At 42.9% G+C, this 20,979-nt stretch overlaps 1 protein-coding gene and 1 long non-coding RNA gene across 4 annotated transcripts in view; one reads left to right on the top strand and one right to left on the bottom strand.

Annotated features, from left to right (window-relative positions):
• Positions 1 to 1,233: 1,233 nt before the first annotated feature.
• On the bottom strand, positions 1,234 to 9,497 carry LOC139160779 (uncharacterized). Its single transcript, XR_011558009.1, has 2 exons — positions 9,356 to 9,497; positions 1,234 to 3,191 (listed from the first exon to the last, which is right to left on the bottom strand). It is a non-coding gene; the product is annotated as an uncharacterized lncRNA (long non-coding RNA).
• A 181-nt stretch (positions 9,498 to 9,678) lies between these two features.
• The window catches only part of TTK (TTK protein kinase), a 70,977-nt gene continuing 59,676 nt past the window's right edge, over positions 9,679 to 20,979 (top strand). Inside the window, exons 1-2 of one of the 3 annotated variants that reach the window (XM_070733098.1) lie at positions 9,679 to 9,788; positions 13,646 to 13,807. The gene's annotated coding sequence lies outside the window, so the exon portion shown is untranslated. The remainder of the gene's footprint in view (positions 9,789 to 13,645; positions 13,808 to 20,979) is intronic. The other 2 variants (XM_070733097.1, XM_070733099.1) reach the window with 2 other exon arrangements.

Consider the following 20,979-nt stretch of genomic DNA (forward strand, 5'->3'; position numbering starts at 1 on the left):
CCTCCTTCCTAGGGCTGAGACAAAATGACTGGCACAAGGTCACTCAAGGTGGCTGTGTGCCTAAAGAAGGAATAGTTAGGTCCCACAGAGTGGGCCTTCTCTGGGTCCCGTCAACTAAACAATGTCGTTTGGCGGGACCCAGGGGAAGAGCCTTCTCTGTGGCGGCCCTGGCCCTTTGGAACCAACTCCCCCCAGAGATTAGAATTGGCCCCACCCTCCTCACCTTTCAAAAACGTCTTAAAACCCACCTCTGCCGTCAGGCATGGGGGAACTGAGATATTCTTTCCCCCTAGGCCTTTACAATTTATGCATGGTATGTCTGTATGTATGTTTGGTTTTTATAATAAGGGTTGTTTTTAGTTATTTTAGTATTGGATTGGATTGTTACATGCTGTTTTTATCATTGTTGTTAGCCGCCCCGAGTCTACGGAGAGGGGCGGCATACAAATCCAATAAATAAATAAATAAATAGAATTCACTGTCTCCTGATTTTTAGCCTGATGCCTTACTTAAGCACTTCACAAAATGTCCTTTCCTACAGTTTTTGAACACTGTTAGATAGGTCTGAAATAAATTATGTACATGTATTAATGAAGTTAATAAATGTATTAACCTTTATTGACATTTGAAAACAGAACAAGTGTGTGTGATAAACAGAGCTAAAAACTTTGATTGTAATATACTGATAGAAAAATGGAAAAAATTATACAAACATAGAAGATTGACAGCAGCAAAAAACCTCATGGTCCATCTAGTCTGCCCTTATACTATTTATGGCTGAAAGGATTGAAATAAGTTTTTTTTAAAAAAATGTACTATATGTGATCAGAAAATTGTCTAGAACAGGGGTGTCAAACTGGTGCCCACAGGCTGGATGTGTCACACAAAGGCACAAAGATGGAAAGGTTTTATTTCTAGTTTACTCTCCCCCCTTTAAAAGGATGTCATTATTAAAATTGTCCCCCCATGCATTGAAAAAATGTATATTTTTCCAAAACATAAACTACGATGGGAGAATGTTGATCTCCACTAAGAAAACATATATCTCACAGTAATGACAGGCCTATTTTCTGCATTCATCCTATCCTATCTCCATTTCTTGAGAGTAGAGCCAGTAGAATAGATTTAGCATTAAGGCAATGAATAGAGAAAGCTGCTGTAGGCTGTTTAAAGATAAGAATGAAAAGCAGCTTTACAGTTAAATCTAGAGATAGATTGAAAACCAAGCAAATGCCATAACATTTGAAGTTTATAATCTGCAAGCTCTAGTTAACACCTTCTCAGTTTCATTTCTCATTTATTGAAGTTTCCAAATAAACTTCATCTTAATATACAGCACATTATAATAATCTAATCTGGATATAATGAGGCAAAAATGAACAAAACAAGAAGAACCCCAGCTACAATCAATGAGACAGAAAGGTAGTCCTGTCAATATGATTGTGGTGTGTATGAATATGGTTGCATGGTTTTTAACTTGGGGTTTTTAGATCATTTTAAAATTGGGCTTTTGAATTGTTTTGCATTTTTATATGTTGTAAGTACAATAAATAAATAAATAAATAAATAATAATAAATATTCCTAACTAATCTAAATTTCCAGAAATACAGGGTGGCAGCCTTTGTTTGTGCCATCTTGGATTAAAAATATTCTGAACATGAAGTGGGTCAGGACAATTGTGGATATGTATCTGGAATGGGGTGCTCAGGCATGTTTCAAGTTGTGTGATTGGATTCCTCTAGCTTTATTTCCCCTCTACCCCCACAAAATATTCTGAACATGTGGTAGGTCGGGATATAACCTCGAATGGGGCATTCATCCATTTTTCAAGTTGTGTAAGGCATGGAGGGCAATTTCTAAAAATAGATGCAGTGCTCTTTAAGAAGACTGCTAGAATCTTGTTCAAAATACCATTGTTTGCAGGTCAGAAGCTCCGAGGTGACTGCTCTGTCTTACCGGAGCTGCGCCCTCCTTCGCCCGCCTCCTTTCCGGCAGGCAGGTGGGGCTGCCCAACTGCGCAGAGCGGCTCCTCCCCTCCAGACACACGCTTCCCCGACACGTGTCTGTGGCTCCACGCGTGCACGCCGCTTGGAGCCCTGAGGTTGAACTTGGAAAAGGGCTCACGAGGCTCCTGTCCCGCGGCTGCCCTTCTGGACTCTGGGGAGATGCCTTCGGGAACGCGACCCTTTCAATTTTTTTCCAATGTAATACATACCCCGAAAGTAAGACGTAGTGGGGCTTTTGGGGGTAAAAAGAAAGTAAGACACTGTCTTACTTTTGGGGAAACATGGTACTTCCCTTAGTGTTTTTTTTTTTTAATTGTCCCAGTAATATGTCTTACAAAAAGTCAGCAGAATCAGGGGGCGATATGATCTCCACTGGAAGGGAATGGTGTTCCACAATCTGAAAGCCCTGACAGGAAAGACTGTCTTCCAAATGATAGACTAGTGAGTTAGATCCCTTACATGCCTCTCCTGTCAGTACTGATGGGATGGGTAGGTGAACTGGGGAAAGATAATCTCTCATATAACCCCATCCTATGCCATGCAGGGCTGTATAGGTCATTAGCAGCACCTTGAATTTAATCTGAAAATGAACTGGCAACTAAAGTGGAATTTGCAGAACAGAAGCATAGTGCACCAATCGAGAGGTACTCAGAACTGATCTATATTTTGTTATCGGCTGAAATGTCAAAATATTCTCCAAGAGCAGTCCCAGGTGGATCACATTGTAGTAAAGTATTTTCCTATTTTTGATTCTTAAATATATGCAGGTATATGAAAGGACAGACCTCTAAAAATAGGCAAGATGCAATTGTGGCTCCACTTCCCAAGTCCTGCCTCTTAATTATGATGTTATCCATTGGATCGTGTTTGATGCTTGGCGATTCTATGTGCCAGGTCTTTCCACATCTTCCGATCTTGCACTACTTCTTTGAGTTTCTGCATGTAGTGTCATCTTTGATGGTGTCCAGCCACCCTGTTCTTTGGTCTCTAGTTCTTCCAAATATAATTGCTTTCTCCAGGGAATTCCCCCATTATGATATGGCCAAAGTGAGTGAGATGCAGTTTCGTGGTTTTGCCTTTTAGTGACTTGTCTGCTGTTCTGCACTCCAGTACTTCCTTGTTGGTTATCTTTGCTGTCCAAGGAATATGGAGGAGGCTTCTCCAGCCCCGCAGTTCAAATGAACCTGTTGAAAACATTAAAAGAAAAAGGCCCTCTCTCAATTATTAGTAAATAGATCAGAATAGATATAAGAACAAATGCATGGAAAACTACCATCAAAATCAATGTAAACAATTAAAATAAAATATTAACTGTGTAAATGCATGGGACAAGATGATGAATGATGGTGTGGGTACTCTAGGGTTAGCATTTCACAATCACACAAATGCAGCCCCACAGCAAAGAAGCTGTTTAGCCACCAAGATAATTTTACTTGATGGGTCACATGGAGTAAAGCCACTAGGAATGATAAACAATTACTGAACTGGTATGTATTTGGAAGATGTCGAGATTTTTCCCCCCTCTAGATTATTCAGGTCTTTAAGAAGCGATTATAAGGAAGTATCTAGTACTAGCAGTGCTGATCACTGTACAATAAAGTACATTAAAGTACATTTAAAGTGACAATAAAGTTATTCTAAGTCTGTACATTTAAAGTGACAATAAAGTACATTAAAGTACATTTAAAGTGACAATAAAGTTATTCTAAGTCTGTACATTTAAAGTGACAATAAAGTACAATAAAGTACATTTAAAGTGACAATAAAGTTATTCTAAGTCTAAGTCTTGGAAGTTCAATGAACCAACATTAAATATGCATAAGATTGCACCTTAAATATCCATAATAGTAAGTATCCATAAATATTATGTTTATTACATAAAAAGACCCTGTTAAAATTAAAACACATATTTGTTTAGGTGGTTTTTCATCTCTCATGCTTGACTTATAGTCAGAACTGTGACCTTTACACACTGATGTGGATCCCATATCATTTACCTATTGAGAAATAAATACTATTGTCCTAATACTAATATACTAACACTAATAATGTTTTGGACTATCACCTCCACCATCTCTCATTATTGGCCCTACTGGGTATGAAATAATCCAAAGCTTCAGCGGTATCAGGTTTTCCATCCAATTAAAATGAAGCTTAAACAGTGTGATCAGGCTGAACTCTTATCAAATCACTGTCCTGTGATTGACTCACATTTTTAATTAAGGGCAAGAAGAAAGGCTGCTTGAGTAAGCCAACTCTTCCAGTGTGTTTTCCTGAGCAGTACACTATTTTGCTTACTAAATAGTAGGCCACAAACTAACAGCCTCATCGCTCTGACCTTAATAAGCTAATTGCTTACTGCTTTCACCTCTGCCATGGCTTCTGTCTTCCTGTTAAGGGCTTAACAAGGTGAACAGTCTGTGCTAGTATGTAATCTTTCTTGCGGATCCCTCACTGTTTGACTCCTCCTTTCTTGGGATGAGCATTCCAAAGGGTGGGGCAAAGAATCTGAAGATCAAGAAAGGATGGATCTATCCCTTTGTGAACAGTCTGTGCTGTGCCAAACATTTCTTGTTGCCAGTGTTCCCTCTAATTTTTTGGGGGGTGGGCGGAAAAGTATAGTGTCTGAGCGGCAGTCCCTTTGGGACTGGGCGGCACAGAAATAATAAATAAATAAACAAACAAACAAACAAACAAACAAATAAAAAACCCACCCTGTTTTGCCTCAGAGAATTTCAAAATAAAATACTGTACTGTGTATCTATAACAGTGAGCTCATAATAGGGCAACTCTATCAATATCAAAATGCCACTTAAATAGTTGAGCTAGTTTCAAACTAGATTTTGATTTTCTTTCTCTCTTCCTTACTCCCATTCTTTTTCTTTCTCTTTTCCTTCCTCTCTTTTTTCTATCTGTCTCTCTCTCTTCCTCTCTTCCTCTCTCTCTCCTTCCCTCTCACTCTTTCCCTCTCGGCTTCTGGGCAGGTTTGGAAAACTCTGAGTTGATGATGATTTTTAAGTGAGCGATTGCTCACTGCTCAGCTTAAAGGGAACTATGCTTGTTGCTACAGGTAAAACTCAAAAAATTAGAACATCGTGCAAAAGTTCATTTATTTCAGTAATGTAAAGGTGAAACTATTATGAGAGAGACTCATTACATGCAAAGCAGGATAGTTCAAGCTGTGATTTGTCGTAATTGTGATGGAAATGGATACAACTCATGAAAACCCCAAATCTACAATCTCAGAAAGTTGGAATATTCATTCATTCATTCATTTATTCGATTTTTATGTCGCCCTTCTCCTTAAACTCAGGGCGGCTTACAACATGTTAGCAATAGCACTTTTTAACAGAGCTAGGCTATTGCCCCCACAATCCGGGTCCTCATTTTACCCACCTTGGAAGGATGGAAGGCTGAGTCAACCTTGAGCCAGTGATGAGATTTGAACCGCTGACCTTCAGATCTATAGTCAGCTTCAGTGGCCTGCAGTACAGCACTCTACCTGCTGCGCCACCCCGGCTCATCATATTGTGAAAATGGTGCAATATTCCAGGTTCAGCTAATTAAGCCATAATACCTTCAAAAGGTAGCTAAGCCTTTAAATGGTCTCTCGGTCTGGTTCAACAGGAATCACAATTATAGGAAAAACTGTTGACCTGACTGTTGTGCATAAAACCATCATTGACACCCTCCATAGGGAGGGAAAGTGTCAAAAGTTAATTCCAAACGAAGTTGGATGTTCCCAAAGTGCTGTAACAAAGCACATTAATAAAAAAAGTTATGTATGAGGGAAAAGTGTGGAAGAAAAAGGTGCACAATCAGCAGGGATGACCACAGCCTGGATTGCCAAGACAAAGCCATTCAAAAGTGTTGGGGACTTTCACAAGGAGTGGAGCCACCATACACAGATGGATACTGGACATGGGCTTCAAATGTCATACTCCTCTTGTCAAGCCGCTCCTGAACAATGAACAACGTCAGAAGCATCTTACCTGAGCTAAAGAAAAACAGACCTTGTCTATTGTTCAGTGGTCCACTCTTCTGATGAGAGCAAGTTTTGCATCTCATTTGGAAACCAAGGACCCAGAATATGGAGGAAGAATGGAGAGGCACAGACTGCAAGATATTTGAAGTTCAATGTGAAGTTTCCAGAGTCTGAGTTGATTTGGGGAGCCGTGTCACCTGCTGTGTTGGTCCACTGTGCTTTATTAAGTCCATTGTCAACACAGTCATTTACCAGGAGATTTTGGAGCACTTCATGCTTCCATCTGCATACGAGCTTTATGGGGATGCTGACTTCATTTCCAGCAGGATCTGGCACCTATCCACACTGCCAAAAGCACCAAAACCTGCTTCAATGACCATGGGATTACAGTGCTTGATTGGCCAGCACACTCACCTGGCCCGAAGAAAGAGAACTTTTGCATGATATTCTAATTTTCGAGTTTTACCTGTACTGCATGTGCAGAAGCAAAACCACACTGGGACGTGTGCACACACGCAAGGGAACCAAAGTCCAAATGGCTCAAGTGTTTAAGGTTGCTAAACCCTTGCCATATCAAAAGCCTTAGTAAGCCCACACTTAGAATACGGCATCCAGCTTGGTCACTACATTACAAAAGGATGATGAGACTCTAGAAATAAAGTACAGAGAAGAGCAACCAGGATGATTAGAGGACTGGAGACTAAAAACATATGAAGAACTGTTACGGGAGCCGTGTATGGCTAGACTAGTGAAGAGAAGTACCAGGAGAGACATGTTCTAATATTTCATGTTCCAATATCTGAGAAACTGCTAGAAAGGAGAGGGGTCAAGCTATTTTCCAAAGCACCTAAAGGCCAGTCAAGGTATAATGGATGGAAACTGATCAAGGAGAGATTCAACCTAGAAATAAAGGAGAAATTTTCTGACAGTGAGAACAATCAACCAACAGAACAGTTTGTCTCTAGAAGTTATGGGAAGCTTTTAAGGCAGTTTCTCAAATAGTGGGGTTGGGGAAGCGTGGAGTGATGGTGGTGCATGACCCTGGGGAACATTCTTTTTTTTGCCACAGGAAGTAGGGGATTTTTGCACCAAATAGCACACATCGCAGAGTAAGATATATGAAGTGCATATAGCAAACCCTTAAGAGACACTGTGGAAAAATATTTAACAGGAATGAAAAGAAAGGAGGAGAGAGACAGAGATAATGTGACAAACTTAAGTTTCCCGAAAGATAAGATGAGGAAATATGACGAAGCGTACAGGTTGCGTTCCAAAAGTAATGCAATTATTTTTTTTTAAAAAGTAATTTATTGAACAGATTTGCACAAACAAAATTCTTCAAAGTACTGTCCTTGGGCCTCTACACATTTTTCCAGCGACTCTGCCATGACTGGTACGTGCCCTGGAAGGTGTCTTCGGGGACCTCTCACAAGGTCTTCATCATGGCTGATTGGATCTCTTCTATGGACGAAAAACGGGTTCCTTTCAGGGCTGGGAACAAAAAGAAGTCTGCTGGGGCGACGTCAGGACTATGGGGGGGGGGCAGCGTTGGCACCTGGTGTTTGTCCAGGAACTTGCGGACTCGTAGTGCATTGTGGCAAGGTGTGTTTTTTGTCCATAGAAGAGATCCAATCAGCTGTGACGAAGAAGACACCTTCTAGGGCGCATACTGGTCATGGCAGAGTTGCTGGAAAAAATGTGTCGAGGCCCAAGGACAGTACTTTGAAGAATTTTAAGTGCTTGTACAAATCTGTTTACTTTAAAAAATAATAATTGCATTATTTTTGGAACACACCCTGTATGTAGCGCTTTTTTTCACTGTGACTATAGTGGGAGATGAGGAAAGACCGGTATGCTTATTGTGTCTATAAACATTAAATTAAATCCTATGGCATCTCAGGATTCCTCCACAGCTGGATTACAGCATTCCTGTCAAACAGACAACAAGTTGTCAAAATTGGAAGCACCATTTCCACCCCCGTCCCTGTTAAAAGTGGTGTTCCCCAAGGCAGTGTACTAGGACCTACTCTTTTCATTCTCTACATCAACGATTCTCTGCGATCATATCATAAGCAGCTGTGTTCTTTTTGCCGACGATGTAAAACTTTTCAATACCACAGACAACACAACTATTCTCCAAAAAGACCTTGACTTCATCTCAGATTGGTCTAACACTTGGCAACTTCAAATATCATCTAGCAAATGCTCTGTTCTCCACATCGGCAAAAAGAATTCGAACCTGGTATACAAACTAAATAAACAAAGTCTGACAAACAACACCCACACAGTAAAAGACCTTGGAATACTAATATCAAATGACCTAAGTGCCAAAGCCCAACAATATCGCCAAAAAGGCTTCTAAAATTGTCAACCTGATCCTACGTAGCTTCTGCTCCGGCAATCTCACACTACTCACCAGAGCTTACAAAACTTTTGCCAGACCCATCCTCGAATACAGCTCACCTGTCTGGAACCCACACCGAATTTCGGACATCAACACCCTAGAAAAGGTCCAACGATACTTCACCAGAAGAGCCCTTCACTCCACTACTCAAAACAGAATACCCTACGAAACTAGACTTACAATCCTGGGTCTAGAAAGCTTAGAATTACGATGCCTTAAACATGATCTAAGTATTGCCCACAAGATCATATGCTGCAACATCCTGCCTGTCAACAACTACTTCAGCTTCAACCGCAATAACACAAGAGCACGCAACAGGTTCAAACTTAATATCAACCGCTCCAAACCTGATTGTAAAAAATATGACTTTAGCAATTCAGTTGTTGAAGCGTGGAACTCATTACCAGACTCCGTGGTGTCAACCCCCAACATTTTTCCCTTAGACTTTCCACGGTTGACTTCTCCAGATTCCTTAGAGGTCAGTAAGGGGCGAGCATAAGTGCACTAGTGTGCCTTCCGTCCCCTGTCCAATTGTCTCTCCTATATTTTATATATCTTTTCTCACATTCACATATCCTTCCTCTACTCTTCATTGATGTATTCTATTCTCATATCTCTTCTTCTCTCCCTTCCCTGATATTTACTACTATACGTTTTTATTCTCTTTAACTTTCAATTTGTATTGGACAAAATAAATTTTAAAATTGGCAGCGGACAGCATGAAGCCAAATAAATTCAGGCATCACTTAAACACATTACACCCAAAGCCAAAAGGTGCTGAATATTGCAAACAATCGTCCCGGCGGGCGCGAAATGTTTACTTTTTCCTAGGGGGAGGCGCAACAGAAAATAATTGAGAAACACAATTTTAAGGAGACTCTTGCTCCTTAGCTCTTGCTTTTAAAGAGACTCTTGCAAGGGTCTCCTACTTGGGCGAAGAGTTGGATTAGACGACTTACGAGGTCCTTCCCAACTCTGGAATACTGAACTGCGAGACTGAGGCGACCACAGCCCACACTGAACTGAAACGCGGCCTCCAAGCGGTAAGAACTGGTTGACCCGCGAGCTTCTCTCCCCGCGCCCGAGGCTCAGTGGCCGATCATTTCGGCCGCCTGATAAAACATGTAAAGCAACCGGTCATCCAGGAGTGGCCCGGTCCGCTTGCCAATCAAACGACGATCCAGTCAGAAGCGGCCCAAGGGCCGCTCGCCAATCACACAGTGGCCCAATCGGAAGCGGCGTAAAGCTTCCGCCGTGGAATTAGCCAATCGCCTGACGAGCTGCTCCTGGGCGACGAAATTCAAACGGTGGGAAGGGCGGTACCTCCCCCATCCACCTCCCACACCTTCGTTCCTCCACGAAGTGACGGAGAATTTTAATAACACGAAGCCGGTGAGTTTCTCGGTTAACGGCGCTCTTCCCTTTCGGGCGCCGGTGGAGTTTTGCTCCGTTAGGGGAGAGAGCGGTGCTCTTGAGGTTTCTCGGGGGGGGGGGGCTTATTCGCGGCCTCTTTTGATGCTTGTTTGCGCCCCCCCCCCCTTCCCCTCTTTGAGTCGCTGCCTTCCTCGGTGTATTCGTTTCGTTTCCTCTGCCTCCTCTCCCGGGTTTTGGTTTTGACGGAAAGCCGAACCTCCCTGCTCGCCCTTTGGGTCCCGCTGATGGGAGTAAGAGACTGATTTTTAAATGAGGTGGGGGTGGGGGTGTCTGGTCGACCCAGACAAGGCCAAAGTATGTATGTCCACGGAGAGGGGCGGCATACAAATCCAACAAATAAACAAATAAATAAAATGTCGAAGGCATATGAAGTGCTGCTCTCAGACCTCCAGATTTTTGAGGGGGAAAGTGCTCCTGAAATATTCCATGGCTTTCTGTAAGTTGCGTGGCCTTGGAGGTGAAGATGTTTTGCTTTTTCCCATAGCTGGCTTATATAGTTCTCAACTTTGGGGTGATTATTATTATTAATATTATTATTTATTAGATTTGTATGCTGCCCCTCTCCGAGGATCGAGGCGACTCACAAGACAATACACAATATACAAATCTAATAGTTTAAAACAATTTTAAAAACCCTTATAAAATAGCCTTACAGCTCAAACAGACCATACATAAATTATAATAGCTAAGGGGTATATTAATTTCCCCATGCCTAGTGACATAGATGAGTTTTCAGAAGTTTACAAAAGGCAAGGAGGGTGGGGTGGTCCTAATCTCTGGGGGGAGTTGGGTCCAGAGGGCCAGGGCCGCCACAAAGAAGGCTCTTCCCCTGGGCCCCGCCAAATGACATTGTTTAGTCGACGGGACCCGGAGAAGGCCAACTCTGTGAGACCTAATCGGTCACTGGGATTCATGTGGCAGAAGGCAGTCCTGGAGGTATTCTGGTCCGATGCCGTGTAGGGCTTTATAGGTCATAACCTATAAAGTTGTGTTGCAAATCTCATTACCAAGAAATCTGTATGACTGCTATTATCACTACCTGAACACAACTCAAGCATTTCATTGGGGCTATATTACACATACACACGCATTTGCCGCACGCACACTCGTGTGTGTATATGAGATATATATATATATATATATATACATACATACATACATACATACATACATACATACATATATATATATGCACGCATAGATATATGCACACACATAATACATATACATATATACAGTATATATGTTAGCATTAGCATTTATACTGCTTCACAGTGCTTTACAGACTTCTAAGCAATTTACAGAATCAGCATATTGTGCCCAACAATCTGGGTTCTCATTTTACTGACCTCGGAAGGATGGAAGGTTGAGTCAACCTTGAGCCTACTGAGATTCGATCTGCCAAACTACTGGCAGCTGGTGATCAGCAAAAGTAGCTTGCAGTAGTGCACTGGTGCAGAGCTGAAGGGATTGGATACTGTAGCCTAGAGGATAATTCTCTGCCTTACAAGGCAAAGGTTGCAGGATCAAGTCCCAGTGGGTATGGCTAGCTGATGAGGCCAAAATAAGGCCGAAATAGATCTATCCTAGTCTCCCTTGATTTTCAAATTCAGCAAAAACATGTGACACACACACATTATCAACAATATACACAATATATATATATATATTGATATATTTTCTGTGATCCGACAGAAAAAACATAGCCTCTCCCTGGTACAAAGCTGAAGAGATCAGATCCTGTGGCCTAGAGCAGTGTTTCCCAACCGGTGTGCCGCGGCACACTGGTGTGCCGCGAGACATGGTCAGGTGTGCCGCGAAGAAATAAGCTCAGCTTCTGGTCTCGCAACTTTTTGCGAAGAGCAAAAAGTCGTGAGACTGGAAGCTGAGCTTCCTTCTTTGCGCCTTCCAAATTTTCCAGCAGCTGCAGCGCCCCGCCCGGCTGGAGTTTCCCTGGTGATGGCAGCGGGTGAGCTTTGGGGCTTGGTGGGAGGGCAGCAGCAGCGGGAGGGCGGCGCACAGCGGGAGGGTGATAGCGGCGGCAGCGGGCAGTATGGGGTGGCCAGCTGTGAGCGGAGCTCCGGAATGGAGGCACCGACCGGCGGCGGCTGGACATTTTGCTGTAGCCATGGGGCGACGGCAGGGTGATCAGCTGTGAGGCGGAGCTCCGGAAGGGAGGCACAGACGGCGGCGGCTAAACGTGTTGCTAGACGCCGTACATATCTAGCGCTGGGCATGGACGCAGCCCCACGTCCATGCCCAGCGCTAGATATGTACGGCGTCTAGCAACACGTTTAGCCGCCGCCGTCTGTGCCTCCCTTCCGGAGCTCCGCCTCACAGCTGATCACCCTGCCGTCGCCCCATGGCTACAGCAAAATGTCCAGCCGCCGCCGGTCGGTGCCTCCATTCCGGAGCTCCGCCCAATGCCGCTGCTGAGAGAAAGAGAGAGGGGGGAGAGAAAGAGAGAGAAAGAGATAGCAAGAGAGGGAGAGAGAGAAAGAGAGGGAGAGAGGGGGGAGAGAAAGAGGGAAAGAGATAGCAAGAGAGGGAGAGAGAGGAAGAGAGGGGGAGAGAAAGAGAGAGCAAGAGAGGGAGAGAGGGGGAGAGAAAGAGATAGCAAGAGAGGGAGAGAGAGAAAGAGAGGGAGAGAGGGGGGAGAGAAAGAGAGAGAAAGAGATAGCAAGAGAGGGAGAGAGAGAAAGAGGGAGAGAGGGGGAGAGAAAGAGAGAAAGCAAAAGAGTGATAGCAAGAGAGAGAAAGAGAGAGGGAGAGAGAGAGGGAGAGAAAAAGACAGCAAGAGAGAGAGAGAAAGCAAGAGAGAGAGAGAAAGAGGGGGGAAGGAGGGTGAGGGAAAGACATAGAGGGAGGGAAGGAGGGAGAGAGAAGGAGGGAGAAAAAGAGAGGAAGGAAGGGAGAAACAAAGAGAGATGGAGAGAGAGGGGGAAAGAAAGAGGAAGGAAGGGAGAGAGAGAAAGAGGGGGAGAGAGAGAAATAGAGCGAAAGGGAGGAAGAGAGATATTTTTTTGTCCAAACTTTTTTTAAAACACCCCCCCCCCCCCAATGTTCCCCAGGATTTTGTAAATGTGAATACTGTGCCGCGGCTCAAAAAAGGTTGGGAAACACTGGCCTAGAGGTTAATTCTCTGCCTTACAAGGCAGAAGCTACAGGATCAAATCCCAGTAAGGGTATGGCTAGCTGATGAGGCCAGAACAAGGCCGAAATAGTGCTATCCTAGTCTCCCTTAATTCTAAAAATTCAGCAAAAAACATGTGATACACACACATACATACACATATACGCACATATATATACACACATACTGTATACACACACACACACACATATACAGTGTGTGTATATATATATATATATATATATATATATATATATATATATATATATGTTTTCGTAAATTTTCACGGGTATATGTATGTAGATTGTTCTGAGTTCGGGTTTTGCCCTGTGTAATGTTTTGCATGTCTATGCGACGTTTCGGTGAAATCACATTCACCATCTTCAGGCTGGAGTTCCAACATATACATACACACACACACACACATATACAAACATACACACACATGCACGTGCACACACATATGGAACACACTGTTGGGGACCAAATTTAAATCGATGTATTAAGAAAAACAATAAAACCCTCTTATTTTCCAAAACAAGGTCCTTCAACTAAAATCAAGCTGGAAAGCAGCCAAATTCAAATTACTTCTCAAAAGGGAAGGATTACTGCACAGCCCCTCGGGGCACTCCTTTTATTCAACCCCTGATCCACTTTCAATCTTGATTCTTGCTTCCCCCAGCAGCAGTGCAGAAAAACTCGCTACCATCCCTCTGGGCAGAATTGGGAGCAAATACCCAGGAGCTGACATATCACTGATGCCTGCAGCTGAACCCTTGGAAAGGAAGGAAGCAAGTGCTTCCAGTTTGGCCTGGGAAGTTAATTGTTGCCTTGCCTAAAACAGGTGTGTTTTTGCATTTCCCATTATTTTTAATTCTGCCACTCACCATTGCATAAATGTTCCAGATGTTGCCAATCAGAGCAGGTTCACTTTGTATAATGAGAAAGGCAGCATATAAATTTAATGAATAGTTATATTTATATCGGAAACACTGCAATTAAAACCATTTCTGAAGGAAAAGTCATGACTTTTATCTGCCTCAGCTATCGGCATTTGGATAGGAGCTGTCAATCAAATTTCAGATTTATTATAGTCCTGAGGCCAGATACAAAAAAGTTATTGAATAAAAGTATATGGATTCTAACAAAAATGAAGAACGTCATATACTAAACTAAATCCAATTAAAATAGCATAAAAAGTAACAGTATGGTTTACAATACAAACAGTAGCACAAAATTGTGCAACTTGAGAGATTCTTTTTGAGTCATTGCCTGAAAGTAGTAGCATTAAATAGAACTCCCTACCTACTTGGAAATTTCTTCAAGATAGGATACATAACTAGAATTCTGACTAGAATTCTTATATAGGGAACAGTATAAGGGCATGTGGCTTAGAGCAGTGTAGGTGAACCTTGTCAACACTGAGTGCTGAAATGGGAGCGTGAGCGCAGGGGTCCACTAGAAACTGGAAGAGCAGCTGCTTGGCGTGCATGCACGGGAGCGCTAGTAACCAGAAGAGCAGTTGTCCGGTGTGCATGCGTGCCCCAGGAAGTTGAGCTTCCAGTTTCCAGCGTGCACATATGGTCACACATATGTGTGAAGACCAGTTGGTTGGTGCGCATGTGGGTGCTAGAACCTGGAAGACCAATAGGCAAGAGATGGCGTGCCCAGAGAGATGGCTCTGCATGCCATTTCTGACACATGTGCCATAGGTTCACCATCACTACATTGAAATAATCAAAGATAGGAGTATCTTTAAAACATCCAAGGACTGCTAAGAATATAGCAGTGATGGCTAAGCTTTTTGTTGTCATGTACTAAAGGCGTGCACACAACAGCACCCATAATGCTATGCAGGCTTTTCCCTGTGCACGCGTGCATGACCCCCCCCCGGGAATGTTCACGACCCCCCCCATGTGTCTGCCTCCCACTGCATCCCATTTTGAGCCTAGCAGGCCTCCCTACAGCCTCCTCAGACCAAAAAATGGACCACAGGGGGACGTGCATCTTCTGCATGCGCTCCTCCTGCGCCTCTCAAAAATCAGCTGGCTGGTGAGAGGCGCCCACACATGCACAGTGGAGCTGAGCTGGATGACGGTTCGCATGCTCGCAGAGGCCTCTGTGCCAACTGGCACGTGTAACATAGGTTCACCATCACAGAGATATAGTATTCAACCTGGCTGAAGTGAAGGCTAATGAAAGTTTAAAATTGGAATGAATGATAAATATGTGGCTGGAAGAGTAGTGTATGATGCCTAACTTAGAGTTATTTGGAAATCCGTATCCCAGATTTGTTGCAAAGCCTAATGTGCACAGACTTCCCATAGAGAAGTCCAGCAACTGATATTTATCTTAAAGCTTTTTAAAGTCATGATGATTTAGGCAGGATCAGTCTCTATTGCATTATTAATAGCAGGTGTTGTTGAGGTGTTGTTTTGTTATCCTCTATATACCTTTTTCTCTCTCCTGTCAAAATCATGCTATCTTCCCATCACAAAGTACTTCTTACTACTTTGCTTAGTTCTTTCACATCAACCATTAATCCAGTTATCTTTTGCGGCTTTCTAACAGTGCCCCAATTTAGGGCCCCACCCAATTAGTTTTTCCTTGGAGAGTAAAAAGGGAATGCTTTCCATAACTGGTAAAATATATAACTTTTTTGCCTTTTGTTCAATAAACTCAATGCAGCATTCCCATTTTTCTACATCAGTGATGGCAATCCCTTTTTTCCTTGGGTACCGAAAGAGTGTGCACGCACGCTATCGTGCATGTGTGAGTGCCCACAGCCATAATTCAATGCCTGGGGCGGGTGAAAACAAGTTTCCCCTGTCCCTAGAGGCCCTCTGGAGGCTGAAAATGGCCTGTTTCCCAACTTCTGGTGGGCCCAGTAGGCTCATGTTTAATACTCCCCAGGCTCCAAAGGCTTCCCTGGAGCCGGGGAGAGTAGAAACACCCTCCCCCATCCCCCTGGAGGCTCTTTGGAAGCTCTGGCCCTCCCAGAGCCTCTGTGCGAGCCAAAAATCAGCTGGCTAGCTGGCCAGCACACACATGCACATCGGAACTGAGCTGGGACAGTGGCTCATGTGCCAGCAGAAATGGCTCCATGTGCCACCTGTGGCATCCGTGTCATAGGTTCGCCATCACTGTTCTACATCTTCTCAACTTTATAAAAAGTGATGTTCTTCTGAAGTACATCAGGTTGAGAGAGAATGTCTGAACAAAGCTGAGTGACTGGGTTTAAAAGTTGGTTTTCCATAGTCAGACCCTATTTTTCTGTATGTCTTGCATTCTAACAATCCAAAATGTTCTGTGTTTCTTACAACTACAGGGCATTTTGATTTCAATCATTCCAGGAGAGCTGGCAGTGACTCCTTGGGCATACATTATTTAGGATGATGGTATAACTGGAGGAAACTGAAGGTTGCAGGCTTCCCAGGGACAGTGTACACTGCAGCTCATGTTGAAAGCAATTCTAGAAAACCAATGGGTTAGTTGAGTTGAAGTGAAGCTGATTGTGGAAGTGCAGAAGAAATGTGAGGCCCTTATCTAACAGCACTCTCCTGCTTGATCAACTGCAATTGGGGAAAAAAAGATACTGTACTTCAAGGTTACTGTTGGAGTCTCCATTAGTAAATCCTTTTCTATTAAGAATGGCTTGCCTTGGATCTAGCTCCACTATATATAATTATTTACCAGAAACCAACTCTGAAAACTTTTGCTATCCCAATGATATGCAATAGCTATCCAAACCAAGGATTTTGAGGAAGCAGAATACAATTTTACTAAAGATCTGAGGACACTAAGCCAATATTATTAGAAGTGGAGGCTATCCTCCTAACCCAAATAATATAGGCCTTCCATCTAAGCAATTATACAAGAAAGAGTTAAACACACCTTTTTGTAGAAAGAGGATATAACACAACTGTCACCCAAAATACCTTGGAAGAATTCGTGACTGATTCCTTACATTTGGGAAACACCTGGAAGTAATTGGACAAAAATTGAAAACCAGGAACACCTTGATGAGAAAACATTGCATATAGTGGCAGAATCATTAGTTTACTCTGTAGTGAATACCTGTTTATGGTGAAGAAGTCATGCCAACAAGATTGGTGCTTACCTTAATGACACAATAAGAATATCTGGAATCCTTAAATCCACACTGCTCTTGTGACTCCATGTTCTTTCTAACATTGCCCCTCCTGATCTTAGGTGGCAGCAACACAGAGTTTGAGAGTGGAATAAGATAAACAGACCATTGATTCCTGCAGATCTACCAATATAAAATATTGATTGACACTGCCTTGCATCAAGCTTGGGTCTAAGAAAGCAATTTGGAATAGTCTTACAATGTTGATGTAGAATGGTGATTTAAATGGATGAATTTTAATAACCATAGTCAAACAGATCATGCAGATCCAACAAAACCATTTCCAGGAATGCAGTTGCCTTGAAAAATATAGAGCCAACTGAATAAAATCAGGACAGGCCATGCCAGAACTAAGGCAAAGTTATTTACCAATGACTGAGAGCCTGCAATGCAAATGTTATAGGAACAAACTGTAACACAAATATCTCCTCAGGAAATTTCAAGGTACCTGGTATGACCTCATCACAGCCACACCAGGAACAGTTCTAGATATTGAATTATAACATCTATCCCATTGCAACTCTAAGGTGTCATATGGTGATTTTATTATGGTTTTATCTTAATACAGTGGTACCTCGGTTCTCGCCCACAATTCGTTCCAGAAGTGTGGTCGAGAACTGATTTGGTCGAGTACCAAATTAATTTATCCCATAGGAAATAATGGAAATGGGTTTAATTGGTTTCCAGCCCCTATTTCCTTTATTTCCTATGGGATAAAGATCTGAGGTCTAAGCACTCCAAGCTGTAGGAAGGGTGGGGGCAGCTGCAATACCGGCAGTTTCGGGGGGGGGGGCTCCTTTCCTCAGTGGTTCGTCTTGTTCCCTTTAAGGGAAGAAGACAAACCACTGAGGAAAGGAGGCCCCCGAAACTGCCGGTATTGCAGCCGCCCCGCCTCACCCTTCCTACACCCTTCCGCTCCAAGCTGTAGGAAGGGTGGGGGCAGCTGCAATACCAGCAGCTTCGGGGGCCTCCTTTCCTCAGTGGTTCGTCTTGTTCCCTTTAAGCAGCTGCACCAACTTTCTCCTTCCCGGCGGTGGCAGTGGCTTTCCTTCGAACAGCAGCAGCGCCGGGAACGTCAGCGGCTTCCCTTTCTCATGTCACATTCCTGGCGCTGCTGCTGCTCGAAGGAAAGCCGCTGCCGCCGTCAGGAAGGAGAAAGTTGGTGTAGCTGCTCAAAGGGAACAAGACGAACCACTGAGAAAAGGAGCCCCCCCCCCGAAACTGCCAGTATTGCAGCCACCCCCACCCTTCCTACAGCTTGGAGCACTTAGACTAGAGACTGGGAGGCTGTTTAGTGGGCGGCCAGGATGGGCGTGTCGGATTCCGACTCCCATTCCGTCTCACCCCGTCCCCTCAGATCTTGTAGCATTTCGGATAATAAACAAAATTTTCTGTGGCTGTTTGGTATCCAAATTTTTGTTGAGATACCAAAGCAAATTTTTGCCGAAAATTTTGTTAGGTATCCGAAATGTACGAGAACCAAAGCGTTCGAGTACCGAGGTACCACTGTATTTTATCTCCCATATTGTATTGGTTACTGTTAAATATGTAAATATGTAAAGTGTAAAAGGGTATCCAAAGTTCAGATTTGTTTAAGGGGGAAAATTGCAACAATGTCAAACTGAGCCTGTTACTGGGGAAGATCATAAATAGTTAGGGATGCCCCGCGCTTTCGACCAGACTTGGATACCTCGCGGTTACTTGGTATTCTAGCGTATAGCATTCTTGTAAAAGAGCAATGAACTGCTAATTGAACCAGTTTGCACTCCGAGCATTTATTACAGTTACAACACACAAATACACCAATGTGTGGACGCACACATATTTGCTGATGTTTTTATTTAAATTATATTTGCATATCAGTGATTGCATGACCTCTGTAGATGCCATACACTAAATAAATAAAAAATACTGCAAATCCTGTCCTCTCACCCTGAAACAGTTGCTTTCATTTCTTTCCTCCAAATGTTAAATACTATAGCTTGACTTCCTTTGCTTTTCTGTAATCCTTAAGCATTTCTGCTCTGCTACACATTTACTTTCTCACTGTAACAGATCTTTTTTCCTGATTTGCCCTGCACAAGTTGAGAACATACTGATTACCTGGGAAAGAACAGGTCAGTCCCCTGGGCAATAGTTTATAGTGCATCTTTGAGTGTGGTATCAGTATATAGAGATTTATTCGTAGAGAAAATCACATTGATGATTGTTAGTGGACTATATATTTAAGGCTTATGTACTGAGGCCAAAACAATGGCAATTTAGTTTGTATACTTTAAAAAATACAGAGAGATCCAAAATAAAGACTCTTGAGAAACATTCACTTCTACACACATATAGCAAATTTCCTTGACAGAGTGATTTAATTAATTCCAATGTTTCTTAATGGAATTTATTAGATTCATATCCTGGGGTTTTTTTTCTTTAAAAGCTTGAGTCTGTCACCTTCCTCCAATTTATACCCAGGACAATGACCATTTGTGGTGGTTTATGCTAAGACTCAGAGTCATCAAATGAGATCTGGTAATTCTGAATCTTTCCATTCTCTGCCCAACACTTTTAAGACAAATTCCTGACTGGTTCAGGAATTCTGGGAGATGAGAGGGGCCATACTTTCCCACCCTTGATTTAAATCCTACATCATGTTGGCTCTTTGGTAAGAGTAACAGCTGTTTTATCTATAGAACATAACTATAATTATAAGGCTCTTATTTATTAAATCTTTGATTTGGATATACTTCATTGGTGTATCCCATTGAGTGATGCAAGAACATTCTTACTGGATGAAAATAAGGGCATAGATTTAATAATGGTTTTATGGTTATCCTCAGATTTTGCATAGCTGGGAACATTACAGATCATTTTAGATTGATGTCATCTGGGTTAGTGACAGAAATAGTTAAAATCTAAATTTGATAGTTGCAGTGACAGAAAGGTGTTGGTAGTTTATGGAAATAAGTCTTGTAATGATGATGTTTCTCCATCATGTTCGAAGAGGACCTTGACATCTAATGGGTTGTGAGCTGTATGCAATATGGCTGGTAAGGCCTATACGGGCACAAAATGTTCTGCCAAACAGGTTCGCCTGGTGCACCAGTTGCGGCCCTATTTGGACAGGGAGTCACTGCTCACAGTCACTCATGCCCTCATCACCTCGAGGCTCGACTACTGTAATGCTCTCTACATGGGGCTATCTTTGAAAAGTGTTTGGAAACTTCAGATCGTGCAGAATGCACCTGCGAGAGCTACCATGGGCTTTCCTAAATATGCCCATGTCACACCAACACTCCGCAGTCTGCATTGGTTGCCGATCAGTTTCCGGTCACAATTCAAAGTGTTGGTTATGACCTATAAAGCTCTTCATGGCACCGGACCAGAATATCTCCGGGACCGCCTTCTGCCGCACGAATCCCAGTGACCAGTTAGGTCCCACAGAGTTGGCCTTCTTCGGGTCCCGTCAACTAAACAATGTCGTTTGGCGGGACCCAGGGGAAGAGCCTTCTCTGTGGTGACCCTGACCCTTTGGAACCAACTCCCCCCACCCTCCTTGCCTTTCGTAAAGTTCTTAAGACCCATCTCTGTCGTCAGGCATGGGGGAACTGACACATCTCCCCCGGGCCTATACAGTTTATACATGGAATGTTTGTGTGTGTGTTTGCTTTTAATAATGGGGTTTTTAGTGTTTTTTAAATTATTAGATTTGTTTTTTACATTGTTCTTGTTATTGTTGTGAGCCGCCCCGAGTCTACGTAGAGGGGCGGCATACAAATCTAATAAATAAATAAATAAATAAGTAAATAAACAAATAAACAAACAAATAAATAAATAAATGTTAGGCAGACATGTGTGGGCATCATTGTTGCAGC

The sequence above is a fragment of the Erythrolamprus reginae genome, chromosome 1, assembly GCF_031021105.1.
Source record: "Erythrolamprus reginae isolate rEryReg1 chromosome 1, rEryReg1.hap1, whole genome shotgun sequence".
In the NCBI taxonomy this organism is placed as follows: domain Eukaryota; kingdom Metazoa; phylum Chordata; class Lepidosauria; order Squamata; family Dipsadidae; genus Erythrolamprus; species Erythrolamprus reginae.